Source organism: Monodon monoceros, unplaced genomic scaffold (assembly GCF_005190385.1).
Source record: "Monodon monoceros isolate NGI ecotype Baffin Bay Population unplaced genomic scaffold, NGI_Narwhal_1 Super_Scaffold_12, whole genome shotgun sequence".
NCBI lineage: Eukaryota > Metazoa > Chordata > Mammalia > Artiodactyla > Monodontidae > Monodon > Monodon monoceros.
This window is the reverse complement of record NW_021703768.1, coordinates 63,760,103-63,779,065: the sequence shown is the minus strand read 5'-3', so window position 1 is coordinate 63,779,065 and position 18,963 is coordinate 63,760,103.

Sequence of the window (18,963 nt, the reverse complement as noted above, 5' to 3'; positions counted from 1 at the left end):
CATATATCCTCATATGTCCTCCCTCTTGCGTCTCCCTCCCACCCTACCTATCCCACCCCTCTACGTGGTCACAAAGCACCGAGCTGATCTCCCTGTGCTATGCAGCTGCTTCCCACTAGCTATCTATTTTACATTTGGTAGTGTATATATGTCCACGCCACTCTATCACTTCATCCCAGCTTACCCTTCCCCCACCTCATGTCCTCAAGTCAATTCTCTACATCTGTGTCTTTATTCTTGTCCTGCCCCAAGGTTCCTCAGAACCTTTTCTTTTTTCTTTTTAGATTCTATATATATGTGTTAGCAAACAGTATTTGTTTTCCTCTTTCTGACTTACTTCACTATGTATGACAGACTCTAGGTCCATCTACCTTACTACAAAAAACTCAATTCCGTTTCTTTTTATGGCTGAGTAATATGCCATTGTATATATATGCAACATCTTCTTTATCCATTCATCTGTCAATGGACACTTAGGTTGCTTCCATGTCCTGGCTATTGTAAATAGAGCTGCAGTGAACTTTGTGGTACATGACTCTTTATGAATTATGGTTTTCTCAGGGTATATGCCCAGTAGTGGGATTGCTGGGTCATATGGTAGTTCTATTTTTAGTTTTTTAAGGAACCTCCATGCTGTTCTCCATAGTGGCTGTATCAATTTACAGTCCCAGCAACAGTGCAGGAGGGTTCCCTTTTCTCCACACCCTCTCCAGCATTTATTGTTTGTAGATATTTTGATGATGGCCGTTCTGACTGCTATGAGGTGATACCTCATTGTAGTTTTGATTTGTATATCTCTACTGATTAGTGATGTTGAGCATCCTTTCATGTGTTTGTTGGCAATCTGTATATCTTCTTTGGAGAAATGTCTATTTAGGTCTTCTGCCCATTTTTGGATTGGGTTGTTTGTTTTTTTGATATTGAGCTGCATGAGCTGCTTGTAAATTTTGGAGATTAATCCTTTGTCAGTTGCTTCATTTGCAAATATTTTCTCCCATTCTGAGGGTTGTCTTTTCCTCTTGTTTATGGTTTCCTTTGCTGTGCAAAAGCTTTTAAGTTTCATTAGTTCCCATTTGTTTATCTTTGTTTTTATTTCCATTTCTCTAGGAGGTGGGTCAAAAAGGATTTTGCTGTGATTTATGTCATAGAGTGTTCTGTCTATGTTTTATTATAAAAGTTTAACAGAGTCTGGTCTTATATTTAGGTCTTTAATCCATTTTGAGTTTATTTTTGTGTATGGTGTTAGGAAGTGTTCTAATTTCATTCTTTTACATGTAGCTGTCCAGTTTTCCCAGCACCACTTATTGAAGAGGCTGTCTTTTCTCCATTGTATATTCTTGCCTCCTTTATCAGAGATAAGGTGACCATAGGTGGGTGGGTTTATCTCTGGGCTTTCTATCCTGTTCCATTGATCCATATTTCTGTTTTTGTGCCAGTACCATACTTTCATGATTACTGTAGCTTTGTAGTATAGTCTGAAGTCAGGGAGCCTGATTCTTCCAGCTCCATTTTTCTTTCTCAAGGTTGCTTTGGCTATTCGGGGTCTTTCTGTTTCCATGCAAATTGTGAAGTTTTTTATTCTTGTTCTGTGAAAACTGCCATTGGTAGCTTGATAGGAATTGCACTGAATCTGTAGATTGCTTTGGGCAGTACAGTCATTTTCACAATGTTGATTCTTCCAATCCAGGAACATGGTATATCTCTCAATCTGTTTGTATCATCTTTAAAACTCTGCAAGCAAGAAGGGAGTGGCAGGACATATTTAAAGTGATGAAAGGTAAAAGCCTACAACCAAGATTACTCTACCCAGCAAGGATCTCATTCAGATTCAATGGAGAAATTAAAACCTTCACAGACAAGCAAAAGCTAAGAGAATTCAGCACCACCAAACCAGCTTTACAACAAATGCTAAAGGAACTTCTCTAGGCAGGAAACACAAGAGAAAGTAAAGGCCTACAATAACATACCTAAAACAATTAAGAAAATGGTAATAGGAACACACATACCGATAACTACCTTAAATGTAAATGGATTAAATGCTCCAACCAAAAGACATAGACTGGCTGAATGGATACAAAAACTATACCTGTATATATGCTGTCTACAAGAGACCCACTTCAGACCTAGGGACACATACAGACTGAAAGTGAGGGCATGGAAAAAGATATTCCATGCAAATGGAAATCAAAAGAGAGCTGGAGTAGCAATTCTCATATCAAACAAAATAGACTTTAAAATAAAGACTATTATAGGAAACAAAGAGGGACACTACATAATGACCAAGGGATCAATCCAAGAAAAAGATATAACAATTGTAAATATTTATGCACCCAACATAGGAGCACCTCAATACATAAGGCAAATGCTAACATCCATAAAAGGGGAAATCGACAGTAACACATTCATAGTAGGGGACTTTAACACCCCACTTTCACCAATGGATAGATCATCCAAAACGAAAATAAATAAGGAAACATAAGCTTTACATGACACATTAAACAAGATGGACTTAATTGATATTTATAGGACATTCCATCCAAAAACAAAAGAATACACTCTCTTCTCAAGTGCTCATGGAACATTGTCCAGGATAGATCATATCTTGGGTCACAAATCAAGCCTTGGTAAGTTTAAGAAAATTGAAATAGTTTTAAGAATCTTTTCCAAACACAACGCTATGAGACTAGATATCAGCTACAGGAAAAAAATCTGTAAAAAATACAAACACATGGAGGCTAAATAATACACTACTAATTAGCCAAGAGATCACTGAAGAAATCAAAAAGGAAATCAAAAAATACCTAGAAACAAATGACAATGAAAACACGATGACCCAAAACCTATGGGATGCAACAAAAGCAGTTCTAAGGGGGAAGTTTTTAGCAATACAGTCCTACCTCAAGAAACAAGAAATGGGACTTCCCTAGTGGTGCAGTGGTTAAGGATCTTCCTGCCAGTGCAGGGGACATGGGTTCAAGCCCTGGTCCAGGAAGATCCCACGTGCCATGGAGCAAATAAGCCCATATGCCACAACTACTGAGCCTGCGCTCTAGAGCCCACGAGTCACAACTGCTGAGCCCATGTGCCACAACTCCTGAAGCCCGTGCACCTATAGCCTGTGCTCTGCAAGAAGAGAAGCCACCACAATGAGAAGCCCACGCACCACAATAAAGAGTAGCCCCCGCTTGCTGCACCTAGAGAAAGCCTACGTGCAGCAACGGAGACCCAACATGGCCAAAAATAAATAAATAAATAAATTTATTAAAAAAAAGAAAAGAAAAAAGAAACAAGAAATGTCTCAAATAAACAACCTAACCTCACACCTAAAGCAATTAGAGATAGAAGATCAAAAAAGCACCAAAATTAGCAGAAGGAGAGAAATCATAAAAATCAGATCACAAATAAATGAAAAAGAAAGGAAGGAAACTATAGCAAAGATCAACAAAACTAAAAGCTGGTTCTTTGAGAAGATAAACAAAATTGATAAACCATTAGCCAGGCCCATGAAGAAAAAAAGGGAGAAGACTCAAATCAGTAGAATCAGAAATGTAAAAGGAGAACTAACAACTGACACTGCAGAAATACAAAGGATCATGAGAGATTACTACAAGCAAGTGTATGCCAATAAAATACACAACCTGGAAGAAATGGACACATTCTTAGAAAAGCACAACTTTCCAAGACTGAACCAGGAAGAAAAAGAAGATATAAACAGACCAATCACAAGCACTGAAATTGAGACTGTGATTAAAAATCTTCCAACAAGCAAAAGCCCAGGACCAGATGGCTTGACAGGCAAATTCTATCAAACATTTAGAGAAAAACTAACACCTATCCTTCTCAAACTCTTCCAAAATACAGCAGAGGAAGGAACACTCCCGAACTCATACTACGAGACCACCATCACCCTGATAACAAAACCAGACAAAGATGTCACAAAGAAAACTACAGGCCAATATCACTGATGAACATAGATGCAAAAATCCTCAACAAAATACTAGCAAACAGAATCCAACAGCACATTAAAAGGATCATACACCATGGCCAAGTGGGGTTTATCCCAGGAATGCAAGGATTCTTCAATATATGCAAATCAATCAATGTGATACACCATATTAACAAGTTGAAGGAGAAAAACCATATGATTATTTCAATAGATGCAGAAACAGCTTTTGACAAAATTCAACACCCATTTATGATAAAAACTCTCCAGAAAGTAGGCATAGAGGGAACTTACCTCAACATAATAAAGGCCATATATGACAAACCCACAGCCAACAATGTTCTCAATGACAAAAAACTGAAAGCATTTCCTCTAAGATCAGGAGCAAGGTTGTCCACTCTCACCACTAATATTCAACATAGTTTTTGAAGTTTTAGCCACAGCAGTCAGAGAAGAAAAAGAAATAAAAGGAATCCAAATCAGAAAAGAAGAAGTAAAGCTGTCACTGTTTGCAAATGACATGATCCTATATATAGAGATTCCTAAAGATGCTACCAGAAAACTATAAGAGCTAATCAATGAATTTGGTAAAGTAGGATACAAAATTAATGCACAGAATCTCTTGATTTCCTCAGTGATCTCTTGGTTATTTATTAGTGTATTATTTAGCCTCCATGTGTTTGTATTTTTAACAGATTTTTCCCTGTAATTGATATCTAGTCTCATAGCACTGTGGTCAGAAAAGATACTTGATATGATTTCAACTTTCTTAAATTTACCAAGGCTTGATTTGTGAACCCAAGATATGATCTATCCTGGAAAATATTCCATGAGCACTTGAGAAGAAAGTGTATTCTGTTGTTATTGGATGGAATGTCCTATAAATATCAATTAAGTTCATCTTGTTTAATGTGTCATTTAAAGCTTGTTTCCCTATTTATTTTTATTTTGGATGATCTGTACATTTGTGAAAGTGGGGTGTTAAAGTCCCCTACTATGAATGTGCTACTGTTGATTTCCCCTTTTATGGATGTTAGCATTTGCCTTATGTATTGAGGTGCTCCTATGTTGGGTGCATAAATATTTACAATTGTTATATCTTCTTGGATTGATCCCTTGGTCATTATGTAGTGTCCCTCTTTGTTTCTTGTAATAGTCTTTAGTTTAAAGTCTATTTTGTCTGATATGAGAATTGCTACTCCAGCTTTCTTTTGATTTCCATTTGCATGGAATATCTTCTTCCATGCCCTCACTTTCAGTCTGTATGTGTCCCTAGGTCTGAAGTGGGTCTCTTGTAGACAGCATATGTACAGGTATGGTTTTTGTATCCATTCAGCCAGTCTATGTCTTTTGGTTGGAGCGTTTAATCCATTTACATTTAAGGTAGTTATCGGTATGTGTGTTCCTATTACCATTTTCTTAATTCTTTTAGGTTTGTTATTGTAGGTCTTTACTTTCTTTTGTGTTTCCTGCCTAGAGAAGTTCCTTTAGCATTTGTTGTAAAGCTGGTTTGGTGGTGCTGAATTCTCTTAGCTTTTGCTTGTCTGTGAAGGTTTTAATTTCTCCATTGAATCTGAATGAGATCCTTGCTGGGTAGAGTAATCTTCTTTGTAGGTTTTTCCCTTTCATCACTTTAAATATGTCTTGCCCCTCCCTTCTGGCTTGCGGAGTTTCTGCTGAAAGATCAGCTGTTAACCTTATGGGGATTCCCTTGTATGTTATTTGTCGTTTTTCCCTTGCTGTTTTTAATATTTTTCTTTGTATTTAATTTTTGATAGTTTGATTAATATTAACATGTGTCTTGGCATGTTTCTTATTGGGTTTATCCTGTATGCGACTCTCTGCGCTTCCTGGACTTGATTGACTATTTCCTTTCCCATATTAGGGAAGTTTTCAACTATAATCTCTTCAAATATTTTCTCAGTCCCTTTCTTTTTCTCTTCTTCTTCTGGGACCCCTATAATTCGAATGTTGGTGTGTTTAACGTTGTCCCAGATGTCTCTGAGACTGTCCTCAATTCTTTTCATTCTTTTTCCTTTATTCTGCTCTGCAGTAGTTATTTCCAGTATTTTATCTTCCAGGTCACTTATCCATTCTTTTGCCTCAGTTATTCTGCTATTGATTCCTTCTAGAGAATTTTTAATTTCATTTATTGTGTTTTTCATCATTGTTTGCTTTTTAGTTCTTCTAGTTCCTTTTTAAATGTTTCTTCTATTTTCTCCATTCTATTTCCAAGATTTTGGATCATCTTTACTCTCATTATTCTGAATTCTTTTTCAGGTAGACTGCCTATTTCCTCTTCCTTTATTTGGTCTGGTGGGTTTTTGCCATGCTCCTTCATCTGCTGTGTGTTTCTCTGTCTTCTCATTTTCCTTAACTTACTGTGTTTGGGGTCTCCTTTTCGCAGGCTGCAGGTTCGTAGTTCCTGTTGTTTTTGGTGTCTGCCCCCAGTGGCTAAGGTTGCTTCAGTGGTTTGTGTAGGCTTCCTACACAGTGGAAGGGACTGGTGCCTGTGTTCTGGTGGATGAGGCTGGATCTTGTCTTTCTGGTGGGCAGGACCGCATCCGGTGGTGTGTTTTGGGGTTTCTGTGACCTTATTATGATTTTAGGCAGCCTCTCTGCTAATGAGTGGGGTTGTGTTCCTGTCTTGCTAGTTGTTGGACCTAGGGTGTCCAGCACTGTAGCTTGCTGGTCGTTGAGTGGAGCTGGGTCTTAGGCGTTGAGATGGAGACCTCTGGGAGAGCTTTCACTGTTTGATATTATGTGGACCTGGGAGGTCTCTGGTGGGCCAATGTGCTGAACTTGGCTCTCCCACCTCAGAGGCACAGGCCTGACATGCAGCCAGAGCACCAAGGCTCTGTCAGCCACACAGCTGAGAAGAAAAGGGAGAAAAAAAGAAAGAAAGAAAAAATAAAATAAATTTATTAAAATTAAACAAAATTATTAAAAATTTAAAAAATTTAAAAGTAATAAAAAAGAAAGAAAAAGAGAGCAACCAAACCAAAAAACAAATCCACCAATGATAACAAGCGCTAAAAACTATACTAAAAAAAAAAAAAGACAGAACCCTAGGACAAATGGTAAAAGCAAAGCTATACAGACAAAATCACACAAAGAGGCAAGTACATACACACTCACAAAAAGAGAAAAAGGAAAAAAAATATATATCTATATATTTTTAAAAAAGGAAGAGAGCAAGCAAATTCATATAAAAACTACCAATGATAATAAACTCTAAATAGTAAACTAAGATAAACATAAAACCAGAAACAAATTAGATGCAGAAAGCAAACCCCAAGTCTACAGGTGCTCCCAACGGCCACTTCCTCAATTTGGGATGATTCATTGTCTATTCAGGTATTCCACAGATGCAGGTACGTTAAGTTGTTTGTGGAGATTTAGTCCGTTGCTCCTGAGGCTGCTGGGAGAGATTTCCCTTTCTCTTCTTTGTTTGCACAGCTCCTGGGGTTCAGCTTTGGATTTGGCCCCGCCTCTGTGTGAAGGTCGCCTGAGGGCATCTGTTCTTCTCTCAGACAGGACGGGGTTAAAGGAGCAGCTGATTTGGGGTCTCTGGCTCACTCAGGCCGGGGCGAGGGAGGGGTATGGGTGCGGGGCGAGCCTGTGGCGGCAGAGGCCAGCGGGACGTTGCACCAGCCTGAGGTGCGCCGTGCGTTCTCCCGGGGAAGTTGTCCCTGGATCATGGGACCCTGGCAGTGGCGGGCTGCACAGGCTCCTGGGAGGGGCGATGTGGATAGTGACCTGTGCTCGCACACAGGCTTCTTGGTGGCGGCAGCAGCAGCCTTAGTGTCTCATGCCCGTTTCTGGGGTCCGCGCTGTTAGCCGCGGCTCGCGCCCGTCTCTGGAGCTCGTTTAGGCACTGCTCTGCATCCCCTCTCCTCGTGCACCCAGAAACAATGGTCTCTTGCCTCTTTGGCAGGTCCAGACTTCTTCCTGGACTCCCTCACAGATATCTGTGGCGCACTAGCCCCCTTCAGGCTGTGTTCACACAGCCAACCCCAGTTCTCTCCCTGGGATCTAAGCTCCCAAGCCCAAGCCTCAGCTCCCAGCCCCGCCCGCCCCGGCGGGTGAGCAGACAAGCCTCTCAGGCTGGTGAGTGCCGGTCAGCACCCATCCTCTGTGCGGGAATCTCTCCGCTTTGCCCTCCGCACCCCTGTGGCTGCACTCTCCTCCATGGCTGCGAAGCTTCCCCCCTCCGCCACCCGCAGTCTCCGCCAGTGAAGGGGCTTCCTAGTGTGTGGAAACTTTTCCTCCTTCACAGCTCCCTCCCACTGGTGCAGGTCCCGTCCCTATTCTTTTGTCTCTGTTTATTCTTTTTTCTTTCGCCCTACCCAGGTACATGGGGAGTTTCTTGCCTTTTGGGAGGTCTGAGGTCTTCTGCCAGCATTCAGTAGGTGTTCTGTAGGAGTTGTTCCACACGTACGTGTATTTCTGATGTATTTGTGGGGAGGAAGGTGATCTCTATGTCTTATCCTCCATCGTCTTGAAGGTCTCCCCCTTCTCCACTAGAATTCTTGAAGGGAATAGAAATGGAAGATAATTACTAACATTTAAAGATGGTTTGAAGGGAGTATGGTTTACACTGTAATATGTGATGACATTTATGCCACAGCACTGGAAAATGTAGACTTTGGACTACTGTTTAGTTTAGTGTTAATAACAAAGAAAGTTCCTTTTTTTTTTTTATTTGGGGTATAGTTGTTTTACAATGTTGAGTTAGTTTCAACAAAGGAAGTTTCTTGATTAAGTGACAGGAAAATAGCTTCTCTAGAAACTAGTCAACACCAATAAGGGCCTAGTAAACGAAGCAGGGGACTTTTGATTAGTGTACAATTAAAAGTAAAAAACTTTTTCACAGAACTCAAAAGATAGTTTGCCTTAGCAATTAGGCACTGAAGATTAGTGAAGCAAGAAAAGTGTGTAAAATCACTCATTTTCAATCTCACTAAGGGTCTAAGTAGACTATTTTAAAAATTCTTATTAAGCTTCTTTAATATACTTTACTAAATACTGTGTAAAGATTCCTTAGAAAAATAGCCAGAAGTGCAATTATGAGGACATTTATTACCAGTAACTATGTCTACCCAGCTTGAAGTCCAGAGAGAGTTTTGACAACTAGCATTTCTTAAAGTAACTGCACTGCTTCATTAAACAATACGTTAATCCATCCAAATGGTGGTTTCTGCAAAGTCTAGTGATAAGAATGATTATTGTTCCAGGGAAATCCCAAACTTAGTGCCAGATGTCTAAATGTATTTGCTAAGAAAATATGATGCAAACTGCAATGAAATAATAGGACATAAAGCAAACTTGCAAAATACGCTAAAATTATATTCATTTGGATGTGAGGAGTTTAGAATTGGGGATGATTTGATTTGAATTGGATTGAAATTCATCTATGGGGGAAAAATGTTTGTAAGCAAGCGAAAAGTATTGCTCGAATTCCTGGGGGCATGTTTAACTTTACTAAAATAACTAACACATGAAGGATTTTAGTAGTTAACTGTCAACTGGAAACTTGGTACTGCTAATGAAAAATGAGCCCTAACAAGTTTGTAAAGAAGCTGGACCATATATATAAATATTTTTTCCAACTCTAAATTATAAAATTCTGTAGGTGTTGCTATCCAATCATTGACAAAAGTGTTGAGTTAGAAAGAATGTTTGCCTATCAATCATGAAATCTGAATTAGAGTTTCTTCTCTTTAATACAATCAGCTATCCAACAATTATTTTGTGCCTGTTCATTACTTCACTCAACAAATATTTCTCAACAGTCTTCAAGAATGTGCCCAGCACTGTGTTAGACAATGGCCATACAAAGATGAATGAAACACAGTTCTTGTTCTCCAGCTCACAGTCTCCTGTGAGAAATACAGAAATACAGAGGATATAAATAATATGATAAAGGCTATAACAGATATGTGTCCTAAGAAATAAGGAAATGCTGAGGAGAAAGCAACTTATAGTTAGAGAGAATTGGAAGAGTCTTCCTAGAAGACATTCTCCATGTGGCAAAGTAAGGGAAGAACATTGCAGGCAGAGTGAATGCATGTTATGTACAAGCCCATGGAGGGAGATGTCAAGATGATGTCTGGGGTCCTGACCTGGGCCACGTGGCAGACTGTAGTGCCATCCCCTGAGATATGAGGGGTAGATGATGGTTTGGCTTGGCCATGTTGAGGTTAAGGCACCTTTAAGACATTCAAGTGGAGCTGTCCATTAGGAGCTTAGTTACATGGGTCTGTAAATCAAGAGAGAGAGGTCGATAGGTGTGGCCTCATTAATTTACAGGTAGCAGCTAAAGCTGTAGGTGTAGATGAGACTGCATAAGAAGCGTACGTCAGATGAGGAAAAAACACGGAGGAACACTAATGTTCAGAACCAGCAGAGAAGGCAGAGATAAAGATGGAGAGAAGTAAAAGAAAACTGGGAAAGTGTGGTATCAGGGAGGCATGGTGAATAGTATCAATATCTTGGAGAGGTCAAGCAAGATAAGAACTGAAAACTGTGCTTCGGCTTATCAACATGGAAGTCATTGGTGACTCTGTTGGAAGCATTTGATGGAGTAGTGTGGGTGAAAGAAAAACGGTACCGCCATTTGAGGAGTGAGTATGACAGAATAATAAGTGGAGAATAAAGATAATGATAAAAGTAAGATAACTTTCGGGCTTCCCTGGTGGCGCAGTGGTTAAGAATCCGCCTGCCAGTGCAGAGGACACGGGTTTGAGCCCTGGTCCGGGAAGATCCCACATGCCGCGGAGCAACTAAGCCCGTGCGCCACAACTACTGGCCTGTGCTCTAGAGCCTGCGAGCCACAACTACTGAAGCCCGTGTGCCTAGAGCCCGTGCTCCGCAACAAGAGAAGCCACCGCAATGAGAAGTCCGCGCAACCGCAACAAAGAGTAGCCCCCGCTCGCCTCAACTAGAGAAAGACCTGCACGCAGCAATGGAAACCCAACACAGCCTAAAATAAAATAAAAATATTAAAAAAAAAAAAAAAGTAAGGTAACTTTCAAGAAGCTTGCCCGGGATGTGGAAGGTGGAGATAGGGCAGTAATTATTGGGAGAGATAGGAACATATTTTGACGTAGATGGAACAGAGCTGCCAGGGAGGGAGTTGATGATCTGTGATTTTTCTTAATCAGGAGGCATTAAAAGTATAACTAGTGTCATGTGGTGGTCTATTAAATTTGATATTTTATGTTTTCTTATAATAGTTTTTCATTTTCTGTATCACAACAGAAGCTTCACAAGAATGAAGGCTGTCTGTGTTAAGACAGTAACAGAATTCCCATCCCAGGGGTTCATTACCTCCTATAATATGAAATCCAGAGGGAGAGAGTTGCAGGGGTGATTCAGTGAATTAACAACCTTATGCCTCTGGGTCAGCTCTTGAACTTCCCTCGTGGTTATTGCAGCTCCTAACATCATGTCTTTACATGACATCATCCAAGAGTAGGAAGCAAGGGGACGGTGAGGCTTCTGCTCTTGTATCTCTCTCAATCTCCAACCACTGCTCATTTTTCCATGAGGAAGACCTTTCCCAGCAACACCCAAATAGACTTCTTTCTCCTCAAGTCTTATTGTCCAGGAATGGGTCACAGACGTACCCGTGTCTTTTCTGTCAGGAAGGGTGGGAAAGGGCCGACCGGTGTTTTCAGCCTCCATTGTGGGAGTGGGCTCGACCAGGAAGGAAGAGGGAGAGGAGGGTGGATTACAGACCAGGCCAACATGGTCACCACAGGCCCTGTGCCTCTCATTCTGCTAGTGCCCCCAGCAGGGCTGGGTGCTTACAAGTGGGTCTTTGGCAAATGGTCCTTATTCTCTTTTGAGGTTCATAGCTCAAATAGGCGAAGCTAGAAGAGAAGTGGTGAACTGGTAAATGAGAATAGGAGGGAGCGGGTGGGGAAAAATAATGGACTTAGGGAAAAGAGGATGGGCAAAAAGAGACGAAATAACTTCAGTTTCCATGGGTTTAATGTGAAGAATACTCTTAATATATAAGAAGTTCTAGACCAGGGATTGGCAAACTGTGACCCACAGGCCAAATCTGGCTTACCACCTGTTTCTGGAGGGTCGACAAGTTAAGGGGAGTTTTGACATTTTTAAGTGGCTGCAGAAAAAAGAATTATAAAGGAGAGTGTTATTTATGACATGTGAAAATTATGTAAATTTCAGATTTCAAGGTCTATAAATAAAATTGTGTTGGAACACAGCCATGTTCACTTGTCTACGGCTGCTTTTGTGACACAACCACAAAGCTGGGGAGTTGCAGCCAAGTCCATGTGGATTACAAAGCCCTAAAGTCTTTACTCTCTGGCCCTTCACGGGAAAAGTGACAGGCCCCTCTTCTAGGCCATACGTTTTCTGAAATCCTATCCATTATGTTAGACTTAATTATCAAGCAGAAGAAAGAAAGGGAAGGAAGAGGAAGCAAATATTAGCAGACTCCTGTTGCTGACTCCACTCCTTACTCTCCTGTCTTCTATTAAGACCGAGGAGTTGAGGGGCACGGGGCATGAGCGTCACATCTTACTTCCTAGTACCACAAACTAATAAGTATTAAATCTACCCTTCCTCTCCTTCCTCTCTCTAGGTACAGTATTCTGCCAGTGGTATTAACATGGACCAGCTTTACATCAGTCTCAGGAGAAACGGGAGGGAGTTGGTCATTGACTTGAAAAATCTGTCTAATGAAAATATGCTTCCTTTTATGGGTCTAGGGAAATGTGAACTGCAGACCTTTTATATTGCCACTTGAGCATTCAATTTCATTGGTAGATAGCATGTGTTTCATCATACATGTCAGCTAAAAATGAGATTCCGCCTTGCATAATTCTCAGAAAGTGATTTCCTTCTGGTGTTCTGGCATGTCTCTTCACAGAAATAATTCTGAGTATGGATGTAATTGCTAGTGATATTGATGACTTTGGCTGCCGCATTTAAAAAGTGACCAGTGGGAAAGCAAAGTAGACGTGATAAATCCAATAAAGGAAAAGTTTCAGCAGGAAAAGCAGAAGTGAGCAAAGGTAGCAGAGGAATTGGGGGAATGAAGGAGAGAAAAAGGGGAAGGCAAGGTGAGGAGGCAGCCAAGAGTCCCTCAAAAACAAGCTCATTGTATGCAGGGGTGTTGAGTGCTGGTTCTTTTTTTTTTTTTTGCGGTACGCGGGCCTCTCACTGTTGTGGCCTCTCCCATTGCGGAGCACAGGCTTCGGACGCGCAGGCTCAGTGGCCATGGCTCACGGGCCCAGCCGCTCCGCGGCATGTGGGATCTTCCCAGACCGGGGCACGAACCCGTGTCCCCGGCATCGGCAGGCGGACTCTCAACCACTGCGCCACCAGGGAAGCCCCAAATGCTGCTTCTTTTTAAAGGACCCGTCAAAGAGTCCCATGTTCCATTCGATACCTTCATTTTTCTTTCTTACACACATTCTCTCTCTCTCTCTCTCTCTCTCTCTCTCTCTCTCTCCAGAATGTAAGCGCTCCTTTCCCAGTGACCTCTGGTTGGAACACGCTGTTCAGTGAGGCTCCCGGAAGTCACCAGTGACAGCACAGACTTTGGTACTAGTCCTCTGAGGATTACTATCCCTCTTATCTTGGTCTGGCAGCAGTCTTTCAACACTAACTGCATATCTGATAAGCAGCTTAGTTAAGCAGCTAAAATCAAGGCCTGCACGCTTGCCCCAGCACACCCGAACAGGGCTTTTCCTGTGACATTATGACTAATTTTTTATCTTCATTTGCACAACACAACTTACTTATACATATGTACTTATATGCATATTCATGCATGCATATATATGCATAAGTATACACACACACACACACACACACACTCCATCCTTATCTCTTTTCTGTGGAAGAGTCTTAGTAACTCACATAATAATAGTAAACAACTTTATCTCATTCAGATACAGAGCCCTGTCATATCTTTGATCTCATTTAATCTTCACGACACTGAAGTGAGATAGATAAGATGGTTAAAATTCCCACTGTACGGACTAGAAAACTAAAGGTCAGGGAGGTTGAACAACCTACCCAAGGGAATGCTGAGGCTTGGCCTCAAACTCAAGTCTCTGACCCCGGGCCCAGCGCCTTTCTACTCTACTGCACTGGCTTCTAGAGAATGAATGATCAATGCAAAAACCCCTGCTTCCTGGGCAGGCTAAGGGAAGGGGAGCCATAAGAATGAATTTCTTGCTGTTAATTTAATTTATTTTCTTCTAATATATTATGTGAAACCAAACACTCAGTTTTCCAGTATTAGCTTTTCTTTCTCTACGCTTTTTAAAGACCATTGCCATAATGGTTGTGGTCACCAGCACAGTGTATCATGACCTAGCCCTGTCCTGTGAAGGAATGCTGTGTCTGATCTGGAGAGGTGGCACATGGAGTCGCACCTGGGTTTGAAACCCTGCTCATCACTCTCTAGATGTATGGCCTTAGAAGGTGTATGGTCTCTTAAAACTTTTGTTGGGGGAGGGGGTGGTGTCTCAATTTCCTCACTGGAAAATGGGAATGATACCTACCTTGTGAGTTGTATGAGAACTAGCTCCAGGATGGTGTCTGACATACTGTAACTTTCAATTAACAGTGGTTGTTTATTCCTAGGTTGAGACTCTGACTTCAGGGACCTGAAGACTCCCAGGATGTGTGAATCTGAAACATTTCTGAGAAGGGCTGCTGAAAATAAGCAGGGGTATTGTGCTGGTTAGGAATGCAGTAGGCTCTGCAGCCATAATGGCTTTGATCCTGATTCCATACTGTGTGCCCTTAGGAAGGCCTTTAATGGCTCTGTTCCTTAGACTGAAGTGTCATTCAAAAGATGGAGATGCTAATGGTACCCATTGTAAGATGAGTGGAGATGCCAATAGCACTTTTTGGGTGAGAGAATAAATATAAGCATTTAACCTAGTGCCTGACACAAAGTGGTTTCATTATTACTTTCATTTTGGGGGAATGAGGTTCAGGTATTTCCATTTTAAATTGAGTTTGTTAATCTATTATTCTCCGGAGCCTAAATGAGAGGAAATGGGGAAAGAGTAGGTTGCCTTGACAATTTTAAACAAGTAGAGCATATTCTCTTAGAGAAAGAACACCCGACCCTCTTGTAAAAAGAAGGGAAAGACAGCAGGACTTAGAGGAAATTTTAATTACTCTGACTACAAGCAGAATTAATGCTTTTGCTGCCTTGGTTACCTAGGGCAAAAATTGAGCTCAAAATCAAGGAGGAGGCTGTGCTATTATATATAGAAACTCTGTAATCTCACTCCTGGGTAACTCTATGTGTGTGCAGGTACATTTAGATATGTTGGCCAACATACAGATCAGAAAAATAGAGAGTTTTGGAGGCTGGTAAAGGCTAAGGAAAGTCCCAGGATAAAAATATCCTCAATCCACAACTGTAATTGACTCTGGGGAATAATTATTCTGCTATAATCAGGGTCTGTGGGACATCATGGAATGTTATGATTCTGAGATTTGCTTGTTGCAGAATAGATATTCGTTTACTTTCCTTCATTTCTCTATGTTTCTTTAATAAATATTCCTGTTCAATTAAGGCTGGTGTTCATCCAACTGAGGACATCAATGGTAACCTACCCAGCTATCTTGGGGAAAGGTTTGCCCTGTGCTTCGGTGGAGCCTTGTGTTGAGAGAACTGTGACATCCTCATAGAGTAGTTTGGTCCAGAGCATCCCAAGTCCAGTACCGTAAAAAGAAAATGGGAGAGATGTGGGCTTTGTAGTCTGATCCTTATCTAAGCAAATAAATAAAGCATGAAGAAAAGGATGTATCAGACTTGTCAACAGGGCTGTTTCCACTGTTGTTATGAAAGGAATTTATGACACTGAGAAGGTGTTCTTTCATGATCTAGCCTCTCTTTATGTACATTTTTGGTACATAAGGTAGATTATGACTTTACAACAACTTGAGTAAATGAGCTTCATAAATCAGGAGAAAAGATTGGCTTGATAGCGTACTTTTTTGTCTATTGAGACAACTATATTTTCACCTAGGTAGCTGAAAGGTAAATGTACTGGATTTATGTATTAAGACCAGAGGCTTTTTAATAATGATATGAGAAGGAATATTTTTTTGAAACTTGCTTGTGGTTATAACTGCTATTTAAATCTCTACAAAAATTGGAAGAAAAATAATTGTGATTGAATTTTTATTTAAAATGTTGTTGCATGAAGACTTTTGTTTCTGGTATATATTAGAACAAGATGCCTTGAATGATCCTCCTAGTAAAAACAATTAACATTTCGGAGTAGAAAATATTTTAAAAATTAGATTGATTACTGAGCTGAAGAAAGCAAGAAATTCATAGAGGCCAAATATAAAGTTAGAGCCTGAATCCTAAAAGGTAGTGAGCACTGAAGTCAGCTTTTACACTGAGAGTATCTGATAAACCTTGGGAAATTAAACTTCTGTTTTATCAGCTTCACAGGTTGAAGGGATAAAAAAAAGCCTAAGACTCTCCTAGGATGAAGAAACTAATAGGAGGACTCCCTCCCCCAAGTAAAGCTGAGACCTAAGGAGTCATACTCTCAGTATACGAGTGGACTAGAAATAAACCCTCTGTTCAGAAGGGGAGAACAAGAAATCTTGCCTGTCTTGATTTTAGCTCTGGTGTAGGGGAGAAAATCTTCCCCCTGAGCAGTTGTACCTATAGCTATCCTTCATGTGGTTTTTTGTTTGTTTGTTTTTGCCTTTTCTTACAAAGTTAAAAAACTTAATGTTTTAAAACTTACAGAGAAGTCAAGAGAAAAGTACAATGAACAGTTCTAGCATCACCAGTTTCTCTATACATATGCCGATATCTATACCTACACACGTGTGTGTGCACGTGCGTGCACGTGTGCGTATCGATAAATACCTGTTTTTTTGGTTTGAACCAATTGAAATTAACTTATAATCACTGGACACTTTATCCTTAAATACTTCAACACGCATTTCCTAGAATAAGGACATCTTCCTATAGAATCATAATATTATCTCATCTCAGAAAAGTAATGATAAAATGTCATTTACTATATGGTCCGTATTCTAATATTCTTAATTGTCTTCCAAATATATTTTATGACTTAAGAAAAACAGAAGCTGCCCAAGGTGCATTGAACTTGATTGGTCTGTTTCTTAAGCTTCTTTTAATTAAGAAGAGTATCCTGCCTTTTATGTGAGTATGACAATGACTTTTTTGTAGAATTCCAGCCAACTGTCATGCAGAATGTCCTATATTCTGAATTTGACCAATTGTTTCTCATTATTAGATTCAAGTTAAATATTTTTGTCAAGAATGCTTCAGGGACTTCCCTGGTGGCACAGTGGTTAAGAATCCACATGCCAATTCAGGGGACACAGGTTCGATCCCTGGTCCGGGAAGATCGCACATGCCACGGAGCAACTAAGCCCGTGCACCACAACTACTGAGCCTGTGCTCTAGAGCCCGCAAGCCACAACTACTGAGCCCATGTGCCACAACTACTGAAGCCCCCGCGCCTACACCCCGTGCTCCACAAGAGAAGCCACTGCAATGAGAAGCCCACACACTGCAACAAAGAGTAGCCCCCCTCACTGCAACTAGAGAAAGCCTGCATGCAGCAACGAAGACCCAGTGCAGCCAAAAATAAATAAATAGATAAATTAAAAAAATTTTTTTAAAGGAAGAATCCTTCATAGTTGATGTTGCTTCTTGTGGTTTTGTAGTGCTAAATTCGTGCTACTGTATGGCGTGAAAAAATATCATAGAGATCTGGTAGTGTCTCCAGGCAACTAAAGTCCAAAAAAATCCTCTCTGGAGGACAAAAACTGTAACCCAGTTCTCAAAGAATTCCTACAGATAATGTTCCAAATAATAAAAAAAAATTACAAAACATTCAAGGAAATAAGGCACCATAGGTGAGAGCCAACAGAAACAACTGAAACAGAATCACACTTTCACAGACTTTCAAGCTATACAATAAGTGTATTTAATACACTTCAAGAAATAAAAGAGAAGCCTGAAAATAAGGACAAGAAACAAAAAATGTTTTAAAGTATATTTGAAATAAAACTTCTAGGAAAGGAAAATAGAATTGAAATGAAAAACAATGTATGAATTATATGGTAGATTGGACAAAATTAAGAGATAATTAGTGAAGTAGAAGATAAATCTAAAGAATTGTACAAAATATAGCACAGAGAAACAAGATTAAAAAGAAATATGAGAAGTTAAAAGTAAAGGAGGATAGAGTAAGAAGTCCATATGTCTAATTGGAGTTCCAGATGGAGATATTAGAAAGAATGGAAAAGAGACAATATTTAAAGAGAGAATGGCTGAGAATTTTTCAGAATTGTTGACAGACACCAAACTACAGAATCCCCAAAAACCTCAAACAGGATAAATAATAATTAATGGAAGCCAGAAGACAGGGAATATTATTTTTAATGTGCTGAGGAAAAAAAAAACTATCAATCCCAAACTCTATAATTAATGAAAAGAATAAGGGTAAAATAAGGACATTTAAAGACAAATAAAACTCAGTATAGATCCTCACAAAATGAATTCCTAAGGTATACACTTCAGACTCAGAGAAAAATGAACTCAAATTGGAAGTCTGAAATACAAGAAGAAATGATGAGCAAAGGTTTTATAAATAAATAGACTTAAACATTGGTCATATAAAACAATAACAATGATGCTTAATTTGTAGAATTAAAAAGCAAGATAGAACTAAAGTACTAAAACAATAAAGTTGGGAGGGAAGCAATTAGATAGAGTCTTATAATGATCTTGTATTTTTCAGGAGCAGGTAAAATGATTGATAAGTTTAGATTTTATTAAATATTAAAATATTTATGCTTACCTCTGGGAGAGTAGAAAATGTATTGCTCAGAAACTAGTAGAAGGAAGAAATTAACAAAGAAAAAAATCCTCCCCCCCCAATACACAAAATTCTTTTGGTTTGCATGTTGCCAAACTATATTGCGGGATTGTGCCATCCATATCACTGAGT